The sequence below is a fragment of the Numenius arquata genome, chromosome 7 (genome assembly GCF_964106895.1).
Source record: "Numenius arquata chromosome 7, bNumArq3.hap1.1, whole genome shotgun sequence".
NCBI lineage: Eukaryota > Metazoa > Chordata > Aves > Charadriiformes > Scolopacidae > Numenius > Numenius arquata.
The window spans coordinates 43,959,246-43,981,034 of NC_133582.1; the positions used below are offsets into that span (position 1 = coordinate 43,959,246).

The 21,789-nt window shown below is 38.7% G+C and overlaps 1 protein-coding gene across 1 annotated transcript in view; it reads right to left on the reverse strand.

Moving 5' to 3' along the window:
• Positions 1-21,789, reverse strand: part of ANO10 (anoctamin 10) — a 122,542-nt gene that overhangs the window by 47,002 nt on the left and 53,751 nt on the right. The gene's annotated exons all lie outside the window — the stretch shown is intronic.

Below are 21,789 nucleotides of genomic sequence, written 5' to 3' on the forward strand. Positions count from 1 at the left end.
TGCCACCGCCTGCGTGCTCCATCCACCCCATTTATCCCCCAACCAACATTAAGAAACTCCAGGGAAAGAAACTCCAGGGAAAGAAACTCCAGGGAAAGAAACTCCAGGGAAAGAAACTCCAGGGAAAGAGCAGCCTCCTGCCTCAGAGTCACGGCCTCTTGCCGCTCCAGCACAGTGAGGTCTGTCTCAGCTCTCAGCTGGAATATGCTCAGTACAGGTGAAATGTTCATGCTGCGCTCCTTTTAAGCCTCTACAAAGCCCAGAAAAGCAAAGATGTTTCAGAAACTTATACCTTTGCCAAGTTTGGGCAGTTTTCTCACAGGAGCATCATAAAGCACAGCCGTTAGATCAGAGTCAGCCTTCTGTCAACCTTCGCATTGCTACTACAGAGCACAAATACAATGTGTCTTCTCAACACAACCACAATCTTATTTTTATATATTTATAGTATTTTTATATTTATATATTTTCTCCTGTCTTAAAAGGAGGAAAGCATGCAAAAACTCAAAACTCCAAACCGTAAAAAAACCCATCCAGGGGGAGAGTTTCAGCCTGCCCCATTAAAATGTGGCTGAGAGAGATTCAACTAAACAGAAGATTATTACAAAACGCGTCAGAAAGTGTAAGCAGAGACGGCATTATCCGGTCCATTTATAATTTGTAACAGAACGACTGCTTCTTCCTCTGAGCACACACAAACACACACCCACAAAGGCTGCCCAAGGAAAACTGGTAGCTACGTTTCCGACAGAAGCCCTCGCAGACCATCTGAAGGGTAAGAGCAGATCATCAATCTCCTATGGACCGTACCAGGACGTTTGTGACATCTAGCCCTGCTCAACAGAGTATTTAAGCTCATGTTTAGTTTTAAGCATATCTATAAATATATCTATGTTCAGAGAAAAAACATTTAAGCCCAGGCTTAAAAGTAGATTAAAAAATAATGCCCAGGTCATTTGCTGAATCTGGGTCTTAAAATTCAACACCTTAATCACAACACGTATTTTCTTTTGCTGGGGGTGGAGGGATGTGATGTTCTAAATTCACACATCTGAAGAAATTAAAGCTGGCTTGCACAGTCTCTCCTTACATTTACTCTTCTGAAATGGTTTTAATTAGTGCAGAAGTCCTGGCCTGTATTTTTATTACCAATCTGCTATAAAACCTCACAAGTAGAAATTTATGCTGAAAAAGATAATAGGCTTTAATATGCAGTTTTGAGGTATATTTCAATCACGAAAGCAAGTATTAAGCTACAGCATGAGAATAGGGGGTTGTTTTATTAGTTACACATACATTAGCAGCATTGGCCTCTAGTAGCACTGATACATCTCTCTTTGCAGTTAAGTCTTGGCCTTATGCCTCAAGACTACGGAATTGGTTTCTTTCAGAAGCAGCAAATTTACTCTAAATACTACAATTGCTTCATGCCCTATCACTACTGGAAAAAAGCCATTTCTAGACCAGCACTCTCGAGCAAGAGACTAACATATAAGAAAACATGAAAGATTAAAAAAAAAAGGTAAAGATAATCTCTAAGGAAGCAGTTTCTCTGCTTATGTTTCCAGGAAGTAACTGCAAAAGCAGAGCAAAAAATAAAATAAAATAAAATATTGCAAACATCAGCTCTTAGTGAGGGAGCTGGTCTCTTCTGCCCTTAAATATTTTTGCAGTTTCCTTCTGTTTTCAAAAAAGCTCTACAAGACCAGTTGGGAAGCAAGCAAAGCCAGCCACTACTAATTCTGAATCTTAGTTTTCCTCTTGGAAAGCTCTAGGAAGTATTTAAATCAGATTCAACTTCGAACACAAGTCATCAGGGGCAATCTGCTAAATAAATAAATATTCTACCAATGCATACGCTAATAAAGTTGAAAGCACAAGTAATCTGATCAATTGCAGTCGTGACAATTTTTTCATCTTAAGGCACCATTATACTTTCTAGTAATTCAATATTCTTTAAAAACAAATTTTCTAATTATGTATAGATTATTTCTTACTAATGTTTAAACCACAGCTGTTATACATCATATTCAGTCACTAATGAACTGAAGCAGTATCTGGTTTTATTAGTCTTTTTGAAAAGATGTAGATGTCCAACTGTCCTCCACAATTTTCTCCAACAATAGCAGTTAAGACGTGAGGCAGCCTGGAAATCTATAGAAATTTTGTCACTGACTTATCTAATGCTGCAAGAAAGCCACAAGTTTTCTGTTTCTCAGCATTTACATATGTGATCAAGGCTTTTTATAAATATTTTATTCTGTTTTATTTAAGCCTACTTTCAGATTACTTTTTCAGGACTTTCTCTGAGTTGTTTAAGTACTTTTTGAGATGTTGAAGCATCAAAAAAAGAGGGGCAAGCGCTGGTAGAGTGCTTTATTTATATACCGAAGCAACACTCTCCCATCTCTCCAGACAAATTCACATTTTAGGTCTATCACACAAAATTAAACAATCAGCAGGTTCTAGAAACACCTGCTGAAAGAAAAAATTCTAAATAAAAACTTCTGATACCAATCTTGTATGCAGACTTCTGATTGACTGCAGCTTGGGGAAAAAACAGTTACCCTAATAATCTTGTTGTATAAACACAGCATATTCTGTGACCCAAAATATTTTATGATACAGCACACTCGCAAAACTGTGTCTATAAAAGTCTCTATAAAAACACAACATACACAAATGAGCCTTTCAGAAATGTTCTGACATGATTTTTCTCGCGTTTCATCCTGTAGTCAATTCAAAAGAGATGAAAAAAGCACTGTGGGTGTAGGTTTGTCGGAGAGCTTCTAAGTATTTGCTAATGGTTAATTTTGCAGTAACCCAACGGTCTTGAAAGGAGCATGATAAGGCACCCATCTCTATGTTACCATTTGATAATCCTGAAATGTTTTGGCACAACCCTTATCTCAATTTATGGCTAGTGTTTAATAGGAACTGGGATAAGAGTTGCCAAAAGCCAAATTAGCTAATGCTGAATGTAATGAACAGCAGAGCTTTGATCACGCTCTGAAATAAATTCTAAGTGAAAAGTGGAAAGAAGGGTGCCCATGGAATTAAAATTGACAGTATGATTAATACCAACCCATATGAAGTGCCTCTTAGCTGATTGCTAACATTACATATTGGCTCCCCTTCTGACAGGTATAGTTTATTGTCAAAATGCCCTCATGTTCCACATCAAGAAAGGGGAAAAAAAAAAAGTTTGCTCTTTTTTATTAATCCTCAAAACTTATACTTCTTTCCACCTCTAATCCACACATTTTTCTCTATGAAAAAAGATGCTAGCAAATTACAGCTCATGCTGTTGTAATTACATTGCATTGTAAGGAATTCCGTTTGTCAGGACTCAGAAATTCCTCCTCAGTTACGTGACTGAACACACCGGCATTAACAAAAAGATATGAGGAATTATTTCTGCTACATGTTTGAAGCTACTGTAAGTCAGTTCAATGATAAACAAATTGCCACCTACTGTAGGCATCACAGATTTTGAGAACTCTTTGCTCCTGCCTCAACAAAACCTCATTTGTTCTAGTGCAAGCCAAAGTGGACAAGTATAAAACTCCCAATTGAGTTTTGGACAGACTCAGCAAAGATACCAAAATGTACACATATGAAAGTAAAACCACTATACTTTAATAAGCCTTCCAATAGTTTTCCCAAAACTGTATGTTAGTTCTGGAGATTGTGAGACAATTAACAGACTTGTCAACCTGACGTTTTTCTTCAGTTCATGCTAGGAAAAAGTGATGTTGCATCTATATTCCAATTTAAAATATTTTAAACATCGAAGCTGATGTTTTTGTCTGTCACCTTGACAGCAAGTAACACAAAAAGTAACTGGGGTTTAGTTTTAAGAGCGATGATTCAGATGGTTATTTTTCAAAGATGATATACACCTAAGTTTTTACCTTTAACTGTGAATAACACGTTATCTGACTAGATGCGTTGCATTGTACTTACAGAAATTTGCTTATTTCTCCCACAACTACCTGGCTTTACACATAACTGTTTTATGACGCTTTCAAAGCTGATTCACAAGAACATTATTCCTGCTGAAAAATTTGTTCACCTCACAACACCAAGATAAAAACAGTACCTGAATAAACACATTTAAACCAAAACAGAATATTTCATCACAAATGCATCTTCATTGAATGATTCTGTGTATTCACCCTATTGTAAGTGGCAAGTTTTACTCTACTTCTGTTTGAAGCAGCAAGTAAATTCTGTAGGACACGGCACATTTTTTAATCTTGACCAAAAAGTGAATCATGCAATGTTAAATAATGAACAAAATGTCACATCCATGACTCATCAGAGAAAAGTAATGGTATTGCGATACATCACACATTAAGATGCAGATTAATTGTTGCCTCTATTCCTGTGCAACTTTAATCAAAACAAATTAATAGAAATGGGTACAATAAAACTAGCTAATCTGAAACAATTCTGTAGAGAAAAATTAAATTAACGACTTTCATACTGGAAACTCATCACCTGCATTTTTCCTGTAAAAACTAGAGGGTTTTTTTCATCAGAACAATGCAAAGTCAAATAATCCTTTGCTTTTCAATAAAGGTCAGAAGAAAAGCTTTCCATTCAGCTGGAGTATTCTAATTAAACATTGCAGCAGGTGTTTGGATATGCTGCCAACTCCTGAAAAGCTTGCATAAAAACTGTAGCTTTAAGGAAAGAAAAAAAAGAAAAAAAAAAAAAGACCCATACATCCTCAAGCCCACTTTATCTGTTTTTTCTGTGAATGGGTATTCACAAAATTACATATGATTTTCTCTGCTTTGGAACACCAGTACCTGCCCTTGCTATAAAAGACCTCTTCCTTGAAGCTGCTGGAATCTAGCCACGCAATTCTCATGTCAACTTTTACGGCCACGGCAGATCCGCACAACAGAGCACGGCTCAGAGTTTAGCCTTAGCTGCTGACCTGCTTCAACTTGTTGGGAACGCAAGTGGTCCACTCAAGCTGACAAGAAGAGAATCTTTAACTGAGCAAAAAATCACTTTTGAGACAAAATACTGCAGTTAATGCAGATCCCTTTGTAGGTCATATGCATGCAATTGAGTTTTTCAGCAATAACACACCTCCCAGCTTTGGCTCTCCACACACTCACGTAAAAGCAGCCTATGAAACGCTTCCAGAACTGCTTATGTTCTTAAGGCACGCAAAGCCCAACAAAAGGTGCAGACTCCAGAAGAGAGGTGGGAGGAAACAGAGTGGAAGAGAGGAGGAACAAGCTGTGCTCTCCACAGTGGCAGCAAGTGATTCCATCGAGTCATTCCATCAGGGGAGAACGCAAGCCAGAATGTGAGTCCCAACCCAAAGACTAGAAAGCAGTGACTCTCCTGTCCGTTGGGATACACACAGCTGCATTGGTGCAGTGTTGTTCTTCAAAACTAGACTTCTATCAGCATAATCCAATGCCTGCTGCTTGACAAATTCAGCGGGCATGCGGGACATCTCAAAAACCATCACGTTTGAATCAGAAAGAGGTTCTCAATTGAATTCTGAGGTAAGAGGAGAAAGAAATACCAGCAAAAATGGTAGTACAGCAACAAAGACTGTTACTCAATTATTCACTTAGTTTTTTTCTGAGTTGCTACTTTGGCCTTTGGAACTACAGGCAGAACAGAAACCCAACAGTTTAATCTCAGCAGTGTAACGGCTTTGGCAACATGCAGTGAGCACAACTTCTCATCTCTCTACAAACAGCGAGGCTGAAAGCGAAAAGAAAAAAAAAAAAGCTCTACTTACAGATTCAATTAGAGTTTTAAGACCATTTGGGAGTCAACTTGCAGCAAGAGCTCAGCATCACTTTGTTGCTATGAAACATTATCACATAGGAATAATCAGCCATAAAAACCTGCAGCTGACTCATTCTCTGGCTGAAATGATCTCAGCTGAGAAGGCCATTTTCAATTTGAAATGAATTAAGTAGCGATTCTGAGCATGGCTCCGAAAGACGCCTCAAGCATCTCAAATGGGCAATGCTGAGATGTCAGACAAGATCTTGGACTAGTGACTAAATCTGAACAGGTCCTTGAGTAACTATAACATACCATGCAAGCAGAGGCAGGTGGGAAGCTGAGACTTTTCACACATGAACCGGAACAGAGCTCACCAGTGCTATCACAGGAATTTGAAAAGTCCAGGGACTGAAGGAAGGAATCGTCTGCACCTGTGACTGGTCTGCTACTCGTAATTAAAAGGGGAAACATAGTACTAAAAATGACTGTGTCTCAGCTTCAAAACTCATTCTGGGAATGAGAGACACCTGTGAAGAAGCACTACCTCACTGCAGGAATAACCTCTAGCAATAGCAATTTGGCCCTGCTGTGAAGTAGGAGAACAGCAGTACAGAAGTATGTATCCTGCAGACCTTCAGTCTTGAACCAGTCCTGGCTCTGCACAGACATGTCTGACGAAAAGCAGATATTTATTTCCTGAATCTGGGGACTATTTGTATTTATTCATTTTCCTTATGAGCAGATTGAAGAGTGATTCTCTTTCTTCTCTGAGTTAAGGAAATACTGGAAATGAAAGTATTCTACAGTGCCTTTCCTTCAGCTTCCAGATGAAGCAAAAATGCCGGTCCTTCTTGTGCTAAACGTGGGTAAGGAGAATTCTTCAGGGAGAATGAGAGAAGCACACGGAGAAAGACGAAAGGATGCAAACATAGAGGACTGAGCAAGCCTGGCGCACGAGGGCAAGGCCGTTGCTGCAAAGGCACTATCGCTCTGTCAGCTTCACCGCCCAACACAGCAAGGGGAGCCAGCTTACCATCTCCAAAAGCAACAGGATGACTCCTGGGGCGTAGGGGCAGGTGACCACCTCTAAAATTAGGCAGGCCTGGTGAATTAATGCAATTTCTGTCTTAAAAAGATACATGTTCATAAAAGGGAGATTATTAAAGCTCACAGCCCTTCAAATCTTTTATCCCAACGCAGACTCCCTCAACAGTCACATGAATCTCAACTAGAAACAAACTAGTAGCAGAGTGAACAGGCAAAACATAAACTAATTTTTTTAAGGTTTAAAATGTTACTTTGCTGTGACCTTGTCTTTTTCCCTTAGAAGTCCTTGAAGGGCTGTTACTTGAGAGAGGAAACCTCTAAAACCTCTTGGCCCAGATTTTATCTTTATTCTTTTTTTGTATCCTTGACCAAGTGTTCTTTGAAAATCCAAACACACACATCTGTATGTATAAAAGAAATATTCCCCATATACTCAAAAAGGTTAAAAAAAAATGAAATGGGAGAACTTGTCCTGGAATGTTTGAGAGATCTGGCAGTTGTGTGGGTTTCTGTGACATAAAAATTAAAGAATTATCTTCTAACATAGTAAATGGTCACACAAAAATCCAAAAAGGTTAAAGTCATGTCAGATAACAGAGTCATAAATCAGTTTTGCTGTTTCACACTCTTCTCCTAATATCTCATCTAACATTTTTACTGGGAGAAAAAGTGGCAGTATGTCTCAAACAGGAAAAAAATTTCTCAAACAGTATTCAAAAGTAAGACCTTCCAGCATGACATAAAAGTATTATAAGAAAAAAATTGAGTATATTTTTTTTTCAACCCAGAAGAACATTACCTTTGGGTCGCCAATGTGACGCCCATCTACAAGGGCCGGAAGGAGGATCCTGGAAACTACAGGCCTGTCAGCCTGACCTCGGTACCGGGAAGGATCATGGAGAGGATCATCCTGAGTGAGCTCTCACGGCAAGTGCAGGGCAGCCAAGGGATCAGGGCCAGCCAGCATGGGTTTATGAAAGGGAGGTCCTGCCTGACCAACTTGATCTCTTTCTATGACCATGTGACCCGCTTTCTCGATGAGGGGAAGGCTGTGGATGTTGTCTACCTGGACTTTGGCAAGGCCTTCGACACCGTCCCTCACGGCATTCTCCTGGAGAAACTGGAGAATCATGGCATAGACAAGTGTACCCTCCGCTGGATAAAAAACTGCCTGGATGGCCGTGCCCAGCGAGTTGTGATTAATGGAGCAAAATCTGGTTGGCGGCCGGTCATCAGTGGTGTCCCTCAGGGCTCAGTTTTGGGGCCAGTCTTGTTCAATATCTTCATTGATGATCTAGACAAGGGGATTGAGTGCACCCTCAGTAAGTTTGCGGATGACACCAAGCTAGGTGGGAGTGTTGATCTGCTTGAGGGTCGGCAGGCTCTACAGAGGGACCTGGACAGATTGGACCAATGGGCCAAGGCCAATGGGATGAGGTTTAATAAGGCCAAGTGCCGGGTCCTGCATTTTGGTCACAACAACCCCAAGCAACGCTACAGGCTTGGGGCTGAGTGGCTGGAAAGCTGCCCGGCAGAAAAGGACCTGGGAGTGTTAGTGGACAGCCGGCTTAACATGAGCCAGCAGTGTGCCCAGGCGGCCAAGAAGGCCAACGGCATCCTGGTCTGTATCAGGAATAGCGTGGCCAGCAGGAGCAGGGAAGTCATCGTGCCTCTGTACTCGGCACTGGTGAGGCCTCACCTCGAGTGCTGTGTTCAGTTTTGGGCCCCTCACTACAGGAAAGACATTGAAGTGCTGGAGCGTGTCCAGAGGAGAGCCACCAAGCTGGTGAGGGGTCTGGAGAACAAGTCCTATGAGGAGAGGCTGAGGGAACTGGGCATGTTTAGTCTGGAAAAGAGGAGGCTCAGGGGGGACCTCATTGCCCTCTACAACTACCTGAAAGGAAACTGTAGAGAGGCGGGGGTTGGCCTCTTCTCCCAAGGGAATAATGACAGGACCAGAGGAAATGGTATGAAGCTGCGGCAAGGGAGGTTTAGATTAGATATTAGGAAGAATTACTTTACTGAAAGAGTGGTCAAGCACTGGAACGGCCTGCCCAGGGAGGTGGTGGAGTCACCATCCCTGGAGGTATTTAAGAAACGTGTAGACATGGCTCTTCAGGGCATGCTCTAGTGCCCGGGATTGTGGTTTGTGGTGGGGTGTTGTGTGTGAGATTATGGGTGTGGGGTTTAGTTGATGGGTGCTGCTTTTTTTTTTTTTTTTTTTCTTTCTGGTGTGGGGCTTTTTTTTGTTGTTGTTGGGGTTTTGTTTTGTTTTGTTTTTGTGTGGGTTTGTGTGTGTGTGTTTTTTTCTTTTTTTTTTTTTTTTAATGTGGTTGGACTCGATGATCTCAAAGGTCCCTTCCAACCACTAAGATTCTGTGATTCTTTCTTTGATAGTACTGAATGGTTCTGGGTTAGACAAGAAGACTTCACTGTATATAGCAATTTAAAATCCATTTCTATAATGAATCATCTTAGCATCACAGATACTAGCTCGCTTAAGCCAGAAACAGTGTCTTTACTAGTCAGCAGATATATAGGGGGAAATTACATTGTTTTGTTCACTTCCAATGGGAACAAGCATATTATCCTGTCACCTCAAACCTGAAAAGCATTTGAATGTTTTTCAGAATTTGCAGGGATGACAAATGTAAACTAGAGAAGTACCAAACGCTGTACTGCCTCTGGTTTTGTTTTACATGTTCACGCAGGCAATGGTTTTCCTTTTATTGCCTACCTGATCTTTTAAAGTCAGTTACAGTGTTTCACACACATTGTACATGTATATCACGATATTTTATCCTGGCTCTGGATTTCAGAAATTTGGAGGTTTTCCGGTGTTGTTTTGTGGGGAAAGGACTTTTTTTAAGTAACTTTGCATCTTTCCATATTACATTCACTTATTTTTGCCTAATTTCTCCCACACAGACGAAAAGCATTAAGTAATATGGTTCCAAACAAAAGCATTTGGGGACCACTGACACTCAAGATCCTGCTGAAGATTAAGACAGTCTTTAGCATCGTTATTCTTCCAAGATGAACACTTAGACTTTGAAATCAGGTGAACTGTGAGAGTTTCTTTGTCAACTTGGGTTGCCTGAAGCAAATACAAAACATACTCTAGAATTCTAAAATACAATTTCTAAAGGAAAAAATGTCATTGCAAAAAGGTTCAATTAATTTTATTGCTGTAACACCAATGGAGATACAACGGTAGGTAGTTTTACAATACAAACAAGATACGGGTGCATTGATCAGAGAGGTGCTTTCTTACCCTGTTCCGCCAGAGTTTTGATTCCTTGATCTCATTAAGGACGTGCTCGGTTGATAGCTAGGGTAATCTTTCTGGCAGTGCTTTGCTATTGAAGGATGCAAATTTCATTTATCCATGGTCGGGTTAAAAGTTCACCTCTCTCTTTCTTTGCCTTCTCTTCATTCCCCACCATGCCAGCAATCTTATCTTCACATGGCCTATTCAATCTTTTTGTCCTTTGATTATTTTTTTAAAGCTTAAATACATACAGCTGACCTTTATTTTAATTTAAATTCTCCTTCATACTTTTAGAATATTGTCGACTTGTTATCTCTGGGTGAACTTGCTGTTGCACAGTAAAACTAGTCTTTTGTGCACTGTCAGCAATAGCATGTGCTTAGTAGGATGAATTACGGGGCTTCTCCTATGAATCTGTAACTTGCACAGCCAGTTTTAAACATATTGCCTTTAAAAATGCACTGTAATGACTTTTGTTGTGCACCAAAGCTCGTAAGGTTTTGTGCCTCTGGAGTCCTCAACTCTATTCTCTGTACCTTATACTACAGTGAGAATATAACCATTCATGTAATTAATGGGCCACCCCTGTATAACCCAAAACACTCGTGCACAAAACCACTCATTTGCATCCAACACAGCAATCCTGGCCCTTTCCAAACAGAAGACAGTAACAGTTCAGCATCTACAATTATTACAATAATTACAAAGAGTCAACCACTAAGAAATTTCTATAAATAGGAAACTTAGCATGATGACTCACATTGTGTTTTCAAGTGTTGTGTGTGCCTTCTCTTCCTAGATATTTGCACAACAGCAGCATTTAAAAAAAAAAAAGGTTCATTTAAACCCATAAAATTTTCTGAACATATAATGCTGCTTGTAACATCACACATGGATCCGTTTTTCAGAACACATACTTGTCTCTCTTAAATGAAGAGAAAGGAATAAAGGGAAGATGACAACCATTATTTCCTTTAATACATAATTTCTTTACACACAACACTTATACACACTTTCTGAAAGTAAGTCTGATTAGACTGTGTCACAGGGAGAAAACTGGTATTAAGATCAGTTGCTTTTTTCCATAAGGCAATAAGGAGCTCAACATCTGGTTGTGCCAATAAAAACTTCCAACTAAATATGAATGATTAGAAATCGTGATGCTGATCAAAGCTTTCAGCTTGTTTTAATGTCCTTTCGTTTCCTGTGCTATGAAGCCATGTTCAATAGCTTCACAACTAACAGGTTAGAAATGCCAACCAGGTCTGCTATCCGAAATGCACGTGTTGTTACCCTCAGTCAATAAGAGGTCTAGGAGAGATGACTGCACAAACTGCAATAGCTCTGTAGTGCATCCTATCTCCTCCTTATAGGCAATTAGCAGCTTCCCAGTGGACAATCTATTCTTCAATGGCCTGTATGAACTTTTGTTACAATTTTCTGAATAAAAGATCTTCTTTACACAAAGAAAAACTACTTTATGAATTCTGCTTTTAAATATTCACCTGCAAAGAAAAGTAACTCCTTGTGCCTGAAAGTGCTTTCAACTGAGCGATACTCTTATTATAAAAACAAGGTTTTAAAATAGACTAAAATCATTTTCAAGAATACTAGCTTTATTTTTATCTTGAACAACTGAATACCAACACATTTTCCAATCATGAGGAGGTAGACTTGCGTTCCCCTGCTCACTAACTCCGTTTAAGCTTAAACAGTGCAAATAGCCTTTGCTGCTTTGAGTCCCCCAGCAGAGCGTTCCCTCTGCGCTTCTGCAGACAGACAGCTGGGAGCAGCAGCCCTCCCCAAAAGCGCAGGAAAGTGTGGAGGGGTGGGTCGTGTGCTGCATGAAGATGGGTAGGAGCATAAGGCAGGATAAAGCTGACGTAATATTCCTAATCTGGTTCTGGGCAAGGCCTTTTTAAAATCAGCCCAGCTAAATACCTGCATGTTCCTCGGTCCCACACACTCCATGTACAGTGATGACTCAGACCAAGAGCTCCTGCTCCAAACACCACCGTTTTGATCAATCACAAAGCCATTAACTGTCAACTCCAAGCAAGCCAGAAGGCATAGATTTACAACCAGAGAGAAAGGATTAGTGCTGAATGGTAAAACACAAGTTATTCTTGATGACTTGTTTTTAACACTTTAGCGCTAACAGACATCTTTTTGCCTGCAAAACTCATTTAACTATAAAGTTCACAAGATACAAAAAACTGTACACCACCTCTCTATTCTTGCTCTGAGCATACAGGCAGAACAAGACTAAAAGTGGAACATGTCTTCCTCCATATAATAGAATGCCAAATATTATCAAGTTGGAAAAATAACTTCAGAAAAAGTGAAAAGCAATCCCCTAACACCACACACCTCAGACCCTGAGTTTGGAGATATATGCTGAACACCAGTTTCTCAGAAAGTGTCAGCATGCTCTATTTTTGTTGGCACAACCAGCAGTGCTCTAGTTCTGAAAATCAGGTCAACTCTACTTTCATACCTACATGCAGATGCTTGAAATCAGACAACGTATTTTACAAGTCCTGTCTTAGTATACAATATTTACGGTTTGTCCAAGTGTTCGGGTCACTGAAAGAGACAAGCACTACTAATAATTATCCTGCAATTAAAGGCTAGACCTGCAATTAAAGGCAAAGTTGGATGAAGACTTTTTTGTTGTTGTTGACCAAAAGTAAATAAAAAACGTGTAAGATTTTCTTTCATCTAAGTTTAATTATCTAGTAAATCGAGCGTAGCCCAAGCAAGACAACTACGTGTCCCCAGATGGCAAATCATTCCAGTCCTAACCAAGGCAGGAATGATTCTCTGCAGGTGCCTATGCATCCCCCTTGCCCATACAGTAGCCTAGGCAACTGGCTTCAGACTATTGGAGCTTTCATATAGCTAAAGGTTAGGGGAGGCTTATGTTTTGCAATTTATATAAATTTAAGAGTAAATGCCATAATAATCTCACCAGTTTTACTCAATGGGAAATAAGTGCAACAGTGCTTGAGTAGAAGAAATATTCCAAAATATTCCAAAACATTTTAATGATACTACATTACAGCAGAAAAGTCACTTTAAAACATTAAAAAAAAAGTCTAAGTGTAACTTATGCAATATGAAATATGAGGCACAGTTTCCTGTCTGTTGTGATTACAGAAGCAAACTGGTAAACTAGTTAGACCGTTTAGACTGCAAAGCGTTGTACTTAATAGATAGTATTGTACCAACATGAATGGGTGCAGAGGCCTCACATTTTACAACACAGATTTCTTAGGGACTTCCATATAGCGTTAATAATAATGTGTTCAATATTTTAGTAAGAATAAGTAAGACTTATCACAGAATGATCGATAAAGATTTATCAATAAAGAATGTTGAGACTAAAATACTGGAGAATATTTTAGGAAAGATCCTCATGCATAGTTTGATGTGTTCAGTCTCAACCATTTTAAAATTACTGTATTCTGATTAAAAATCACTGGATTATCATGAGATACACCTTTTTCTTAATTTCTGACATCTGCCGGGGAAAAAAAAAAAAAAAAAATCACACAAAGCCATATCTTTGCTAACTCTGACACCATTCTCAACAATACTAAATATGCAAAGAAAAAAAACCACCTTAAAATTTAAAGATACAAATAGGGTTTTTTGTTGTTGTTTTTGCAGAAAATGCTAATTCCAGCCTTTACAGCTGATGAAGTCTCCAAATGAGAGAGAAAAAAAGGTCACTGAATGGAGGCAGTCCCAACAGAACGTACTGAAAATTCCAGTGAAGAGTTACTTAAATCTGAGTAAAGCACTAGGTCATAGGATATAGGATGCTATTCCAAGGCAGGTAGATTCTGAAGTCTAGTAAATCACCCACTCTTAGGAATGAAAGGATCGTTAACAGCAACAGAAGGTCATACAGATTAATCAGGAGCACTGTAACTTCAGTAACCCTCATGGCTCCAGTTGGCTAAATGCAGTAAAATTCAGCCTTCCTTCAGCCTGAGTTTATCATAGCAATATTAATTGGACACCAGTGGTTAATTGTGAAGTCTTTATATGAATTGATATGTTATTTTGACGATTTCAGACATAGCTCTGTAAGCCAAGATCCTCACTCACTGTCTGACACATCCCAAACATTTGCACATGCACCTTAAAAGAAAATCAGGAAGGATGCATCGTTTTCAAGCTTCTGGGATGAAATTATGAAACATTTCTTCATGTACAATAAAATTACTGACTTCATTCGCTTCATTCGCTTTCCCAAAACATAAAGACCACTTGGCTTGCTGGATCTCCCTTGTCATCACCCACCTATGCAGGCTACTCTATTGCTGAGGAAATAACTGTCTTTTCTTGCTGAAAAGTGAACTACTAGTTTTAGTATCCCATGAGCAAACATTTAATCTTGGTTTTACGGGTTTAGCAGCCCCTCGATTACACAGCTAAAGAAAATTCACTCAAATTGCACAAAATCAAACAGACAAACCTAAGTCCACTTTCGCAGGACCAAGGCCCAGATAGTAAGAAATTAATTCCAATTAAAAACAATGAAGAGACAAAGGAATTTCTGGTAAAAGCAGTATTCTGAAATTGCTGAGTAAGCATTCGGACATAATTTTCTTTTCAGATGTGGTTCAGGAATTCCAGATCAAAATAACTTGCAGTACTCCCCCACACTTCCACCCATGCTACCTTTAGGCTACTTACTCTATGAACTCCCAGTGCAGACTAATGCAGTCAAATGTGCTTTTAATGTGACACATTACATTTGGAGTCTCCTACCTTTTCAGAAAATTTAGGTCAATTTACCAGTAAAGACCCCTGGCCATTAGTATTTCCATTTTAGTATTTCCCATCAACAAGTCAAATGTGAACATTTTAAGCTTCATTAGCCTTCAGCAATCCCAAATGCCAGTTTCTTGATTACCTACTAGTTGTTGTATACTACTCCATCTCTTAAGCTGGAAGAGGGATTACAGTATTACAAAATCACTTAGAACTTGCATTATAAAATAAACTATTCATACCATCTGTTATAGAAGAGAGAAATCATTCTCCCTCCTCTATTGCTGAAAAAAAGATTGAGGTTAATCCACTTCCCCAGTGCTGTGCAGCAAATCAGAAGAGCAGGCTACATTAAAATGCTGAAACCTAAGGTCCCCCATTTTATGACAACTCCATACTATCTTTTCAAGAACCTGCATGCACAACTACCCCGGCACATCAATCTTGTGTCCTAAGGATTCTAGGATTATTCTACTTTTTGAGACTGCAAATCACTTTTTTTTAAAAAAAAAACCAAAACCAAAAAAAAACAAAAAAAACCCCAACAAACATTCGTATGTTATTAGCTATAACATTATTACTTCAGGCACAGGTAGTTCAGCTGGAGTCCAGCCTCTGCATGTTTAAGACAGTTATTTCAAGTGCTTCAGGTCAATAAGCCAATACTACTCCACTCTTGTAAATGAGGCCAGGAGTTCTCATGAGCTTTTACCAATAACTTCAGAAATACTAAATTATTCCTTTCATGCTCTTTGTGTTACCTAACAACCACAGATCCCACAAAAAAAAAAATAATAATGATTTCATTGTGTTCTAGGAGACTCTATGCAAATAAAACTCTCAACACAAATCCAGCTGGAAAATTAAACTCCTTCTACATTGCCATCTTATTTATTGTTTGCAGAATGCAACAATTAGAACGTAGAAATAAATTAATTTTCATACCAAAATGAAAAACACCAAGCTCATTATACAAATAGCAAAATAGTTTTAAACGGGTGCATTTTATTTTCTCTTTTCATTATTTTCTTACGTAAGCATTTTGACAGTGTATTTAGGACAAATTCCCCCTCCTTCCCATCACAGTTCAGTTTCTGGTAATGAGCACTATGATGAAGGAGGTAAAGAAGGGTCTTACAGTCAAAGCAAAGACTTAAACTCTGGGCTTACTCTGCTCTCTGCTCATCCATTTCCTTAGCCAGTTTATACGATATTGTGAAGGTATTTATCACTTACAATGTAAGATTCATGGATGAAGAAAATTTGTAAATAAAAGGAAAAAATGGAAAGATTTCATGGGCCAGAGAAGTTCAAAGGAAAAAAACCACTATGATTCTGCATTAAATTATCAGAGGAAAAAAAAGCATTATGGCTTTTCTTTTAACAAATGACTGAAGAATTAAATTCTAGTTAAGTTCCTTTAAGACTTCAGTATGATGAAATACAGTAAGAGCTATCAAAAATATTTAAGTTTTCCATTCTAAGCACAAGAAAAAAGTGAAAGGTAAGCTTAGAGAAGTAAAGATCTCATTTTTTCACCCATGCACTGTCCCCAAAAGATACATTTTTTTAAGATCTACCTGCCCTGCTGTAAGAAATGCGAATGTAACTACAGCCATACCCATGTCACAGATGTACACAAGTGTCACAGACTTTCACAAGCAACTCTACGTGACATCAGTGCAAGATTCAAGTATATAATATCCAGAAGGCATCTCCCCTTAAAAAGTACAAAGCCACTTTAAAATCTTGCTTTTTACTATGGCTGCATATTCAGTTTGTCTACGGACAGGTAGCTCTCAGAGGAATATGAGCATGCCATCAAATGATGATAAAATCCAGAGCCATAATGCTGTTTACAGTGACTATACATGAATCAACCCACGTCTTTATCCAAGTGTGACAGAATTCCTATGAGATAGAAGGAGCTCAGCAAACCAGCACACTCTTCAAATGAGTAAACACCTTTCTGTCTGTCCTAATCTCTACAATAAACACCAATCAATAATTCTAGGCTCTCCTCTTCACACAGTATGACACATAATTCTGAAAAGATAACTGTGATTCTTTTGACAGAAAAAGAGATGATGCAAAACAAATAGCTAGTATCAGCCTTCCTGTAGGATCAAGCCAGAATGCTCCTATATTGCATATATGCATATATATGAAAGCTTTTTTTCCAATCTAAACTTACAAGTGGCTACGTGAAAAGCCTCTAATATATGTACTCTAGCTTGAAAAATATTTTTGTTTTTATCCATCACAATTAACTATATGTTGAACAAACACCCCTCAAGGATAAAAAAAAATAAATAAAGTAGCCAGGTGTATACATATTGAAACTGTGTGGATCCAACACACATGGACTTTCTCGTTTACCAGAATTATAGCAATGTGCATCAGTCTGTCTTATTCACTGTGCTACTTATAAAGTGTTTTAATAAGGAGGTTTAATGAAGTTTAAGAAAAACAGAATAGAACTCTCAAATTTACTGATGCTCCTAAGATTTCAGTACTGTACTGCTTGCTAAAACATCTTCAAAAGGTCCCTTACTTGTTAGACTTCTGAGACAATGTTGATGAGTATATGAAGTACGTGTCTGTAAGGAGATTTATCAGATATCAATAATAATGCACTGATCACATTATCACTGTTAAAAACAAACAACTCAGTTTTTCCAGATCAGAGTTACTATAAAGTTTGGTAGAAATCCACTCTCCCCTATGGCAGCAGTCTAGTAAGAGCTTTCAAAAAAATCATACATGCGCAGTATACAGAACTATATCGCTCTAGCCTTTTACTGCTTTGATGAACATAATTTAAGCTCTCCCTCAAAAGATTTTTGAAGCATTAACTTGTCATTTGAATAAAGCTATAAGACTTAATTATTTCCAAGGTAGCTGTTCAGACTTTAATGTCAGTGTTTAATGGTAAACAAGCAACTCAAAGATTTTTATTTTTTTTTAATGTGGTACTTCCCCTTTAATGATGAAGCTAAACATGTTCCCTCAGTAGTGACAAATGTTAACAAAAGAAACCATCTTAGGACAGCGAAGCAACTTCTGAACCCAGCTATAAATAAGTTCCTGTAACCTGGATACCAGAGCACTAAACACATGTACAGTCTAAGCCTTTTTTTTTTCTCTCCTTCAAAAACAAGGGGGTGTGTGGGGAGTGAAGGAAGAGCGTATGTTGCCCAGGTTATTTGACTGTGTATTACAGAATGAATCATTTTGTCTATTGCTCATTTTAATGTTGAGTTATTCCTCCAGTTTGAGACAGTAAACTGAATGCTTTTTAGTTATAGGATGTTTCCTTTCTATTTAAATTCTGCCCACCTGTGGGGAATTCAGAAAAGACTTTTCATTCTCTTCTAGAGCATCTAAGAATAGAGGCATTTTTTTTTCCTACTTATTTACAGGTATTTATGATCCAATTTATCACAAAAAAAAACCCCAAAAAACAAACAACAAAAGCAAACACCTTAAAAGAATATCACACCAGCATGACACCAGTCAGAACTACATACCATAGCTAAAATCTACTTCAATCCCTTTGACCTTGTCTTCACCGGACGTAAAAAAAAAAAAAAAAAAAAAAAAAACACAAAAAAACCCCTCTGTGCTGAAGCAAATCAGTCCAAGGGAACATCCTACTGAAAACAAAGTAGCTTTTGGTCAGTTAGGATAAAATGAAAGAGCTCACCTGAATTAAGCAAAGACCATACCTTCATCTTAAAACCTTCTCAGGAGATGTTGAGAAATCATTCAGGCATGAGCTCACAACATACCAACATGGTACATCCCATCCACACACACACACTATTGATTCAGGTGTTTTGCAACCATTCTCTGCACCTTTCAGTTCGAGAAGCCGGGGCTGTGAGCCAGTTCATGTGACTGACGCTTTCCAAGATGACAATAACCAACGATAGAGATGGGAGTCCCGGACTCCTAAGGTTGCCTAGTACAGCAAATCAACATTGATTGGAGTGAAGACCAAGAACCTAATTATTTTGCACACTATTTTTCGTAATTCACTTTCTGTCCCATCATGTATGCTTCTGTAACAGGACTAATTAAGCCCAGGTGCCAGCACCCAGGACACTGTCTCTCCTCAAGCAACCTTATCCATTTTCCCTTGTGTTAGCTAATATGCCTCATCTCAAGCCATGGTATCACTTTTTCCTAATACGCCTTACCAGGTTTGCCTCCTGTTCCTCTCATGAAGTCGCTGTCTTCCCTGTTCTGGAAGCACACAAATAAATCACTGCTCCTCTCAGCCTAGTTAAACTGCCAGTGTTCCACTTCAGCAGAAACTGAAAGACTAATCTCTACTAGACACGGTATACATTACCACCATTTATTAGGTCGATTTTACAAAATTGCAGTTTAGCAAAGCCAAACAAATATTATTACCCCACCAATGGGGTTAATGAGGATTTTTTATTTATTTATTTTCCGAACAACACTTCCATGTTATGGTTTGGTTTTTTAATTATTTTAAGGATAAGGAGCCCTGACCAATTTGAATACAAGTCAGCTGGCCAGGCACTCATAGCCAGCACTCAGGAGATCAAGTGTTCTGGCTATCCACTCACCAAATGGGAAATGCTTAATTCATAGTCCAAACAACACCTACTGCTCTTCAGTCCCCTCAGGTAAAAAATTGCCCTGCAGGACACATCCACTTTACAGTCCATTAACTAAGATGTTCTGTATTTCAAGGACAGGAAAGAAAAAAGGACGAGGAGGGAGAAGAGTCCTTCCAAGACGTATTTCCTAACTATAAAAATACCCTATGCTGACATACATATATTCATTCTGCCATTATATTGTATTTGATATTGTACTGCAATCCCAAACTCATCTGAAGGTTTCATCTTATACCGGATCCTTGAAATTAGTAACATCTATATGGTATGCAGCAATCCACTAGTGGTTTTTGGCAGCAGAATCAAAACCTTTACCTTTGATGAAATCAAGCTAGAATTCACAAATCTTCATGAAAGTGAAACCATACAAAAGAATTATTTGAGCCACAGAAGTATTACCCTCTCTTCATAGAAGAGATTTTTTTTTTTTTTTTTAAACCAATTCAAAAGCTACTGACACAATCTCCTGGAATAGTCTTGGTTGAAAAGAGGGGATGGGTTTTGTTCAGGGAAGATGCAGGGAAAAGAGCTTTTATTCCAGTGGAAAATTGCATTACCATCATTACCGAGTGTTTACCAGCAAACCAAAATGCTCCTCATAAGAATTAGTATCTACTGTCTCCTTTCACTTCATTCTTTTGTAATGGAGAGGTAAACATACATACTAGGGCTTTCTGAAAATAAATCTTTGACGTGCTATTAAAGAGAACAGTCTTTATGAATTATTACATAGAGCGTTTGTTGTGGTTTAAACCCAGCTGGCAACTAAGCATCACACAGCCACTTGCTCTCCCCTCAGCAGGATGGGGGGAAGACAATTGGAAGGGTAAAAGTGAGAAAAGTCATGGGTTGAGATAAGAACAGTTTAATAATTGAAATAAAATAAAATAATAATCATAAATTGCAATGAAACAGAAAATAACAAAGAGAGAGAAATAAAACCCAAGAAAGACAAGTGATTCAAATGAAAATAATTGTTCATCACCAAGTGACCAATGCCCAGACGGTCCCCAAGAACCAACCCCTCCACCAACCTTCCTCCTAGTTTTATTGCTGGAATGGAATATGGTCATATGGTATAGAATATTCCTTTGGTCAGTTGGGGTCAGCTGTCCCAGCTGTGTCTCCTCCCAACTTCTTGTGTACCCCCAGCCCACTTGCTGGTGGGGTGGTGTGAGGAGCAGAAAAAGCCTTGACTCTGCGTAAGCACTGCCCAACAGCAACTAAAACATCCCTGTGTTATCAATACTGTCTCCAGCACAAATCCAAAACACAGCCCCATACCAACTACTGTGAAGAAAGTTAACCCCAGCCCGAACCAGCACAGTATTATGTATAATTAAGTGTTACAGGTGTTTCATGACACAAGAGACTTCATGAAGTCTCTTTTCACAGAAAGAGTGGTCGGGCATTGGAATAGGCTGCCCAGGGAGGTGGTTGAGTCACCATCCCTAGATGTGGTGTTGGGGGATGTGGTATAGAGGAGAACTTTGTAGTGTAGGGTAGATGGTTGGACTCGATGATCCCAAGGGTCTCTTCCAACCTAGACGATTCTATGATTCTATGATTCTAAGTCTTGTAACATTAAAGAGGGGGAACAAACAACTACAAAAATGCATATATGGGATATAATCTACTGAGTTCTGTTAGAATTTATTTGTGCAGGCATGTCAGTCACCTCAAACTATTTTAGAAGTTCACATTTCAAAATACTGTTTCAGTTTTACTTCCCTTCACCATGAATGGTATTAATGCTACTGGGACTTTTTTTTTTTCCTTAAAAAAGAGTTTCAGGCTGGCGTCAGAAGGTACTTTAAATGTATAAGAGTGCTCCTGTGAATCCACGTCTAACATGTCTAAGAGGAAACACTGTCAATCAAGCCTGACTGGCAGCCATACAGGTCATGAAAGGAGTTGCATAACCAAGCAGTGTGGACATTATTGTCTTTAGAAAATAATACAGTACAGCGGGTTTTAAAACAAAGCAAGTAAGGTGTGTGTAAAATCATAAGGGAAAACATACCAGACTGATGGAGAACAGAAACATCTACATACTTTAATCTTGGAAAAATATTTAAGAAGCTGAAGGCACCTTTCCTCCTTCAGAAAGACAAAACAAACCCATTACAATAGGGAATGACTGCTTGTTTTCTTTTGCTGCTCCAGTAGTTATAAATGCCATGTCAAAGGCACTGCTGCTGCTTTGTTGCCATGAAGTGACAGCTGAGAAAAATGATGATGCTAGAGATACGCATTAGGAAT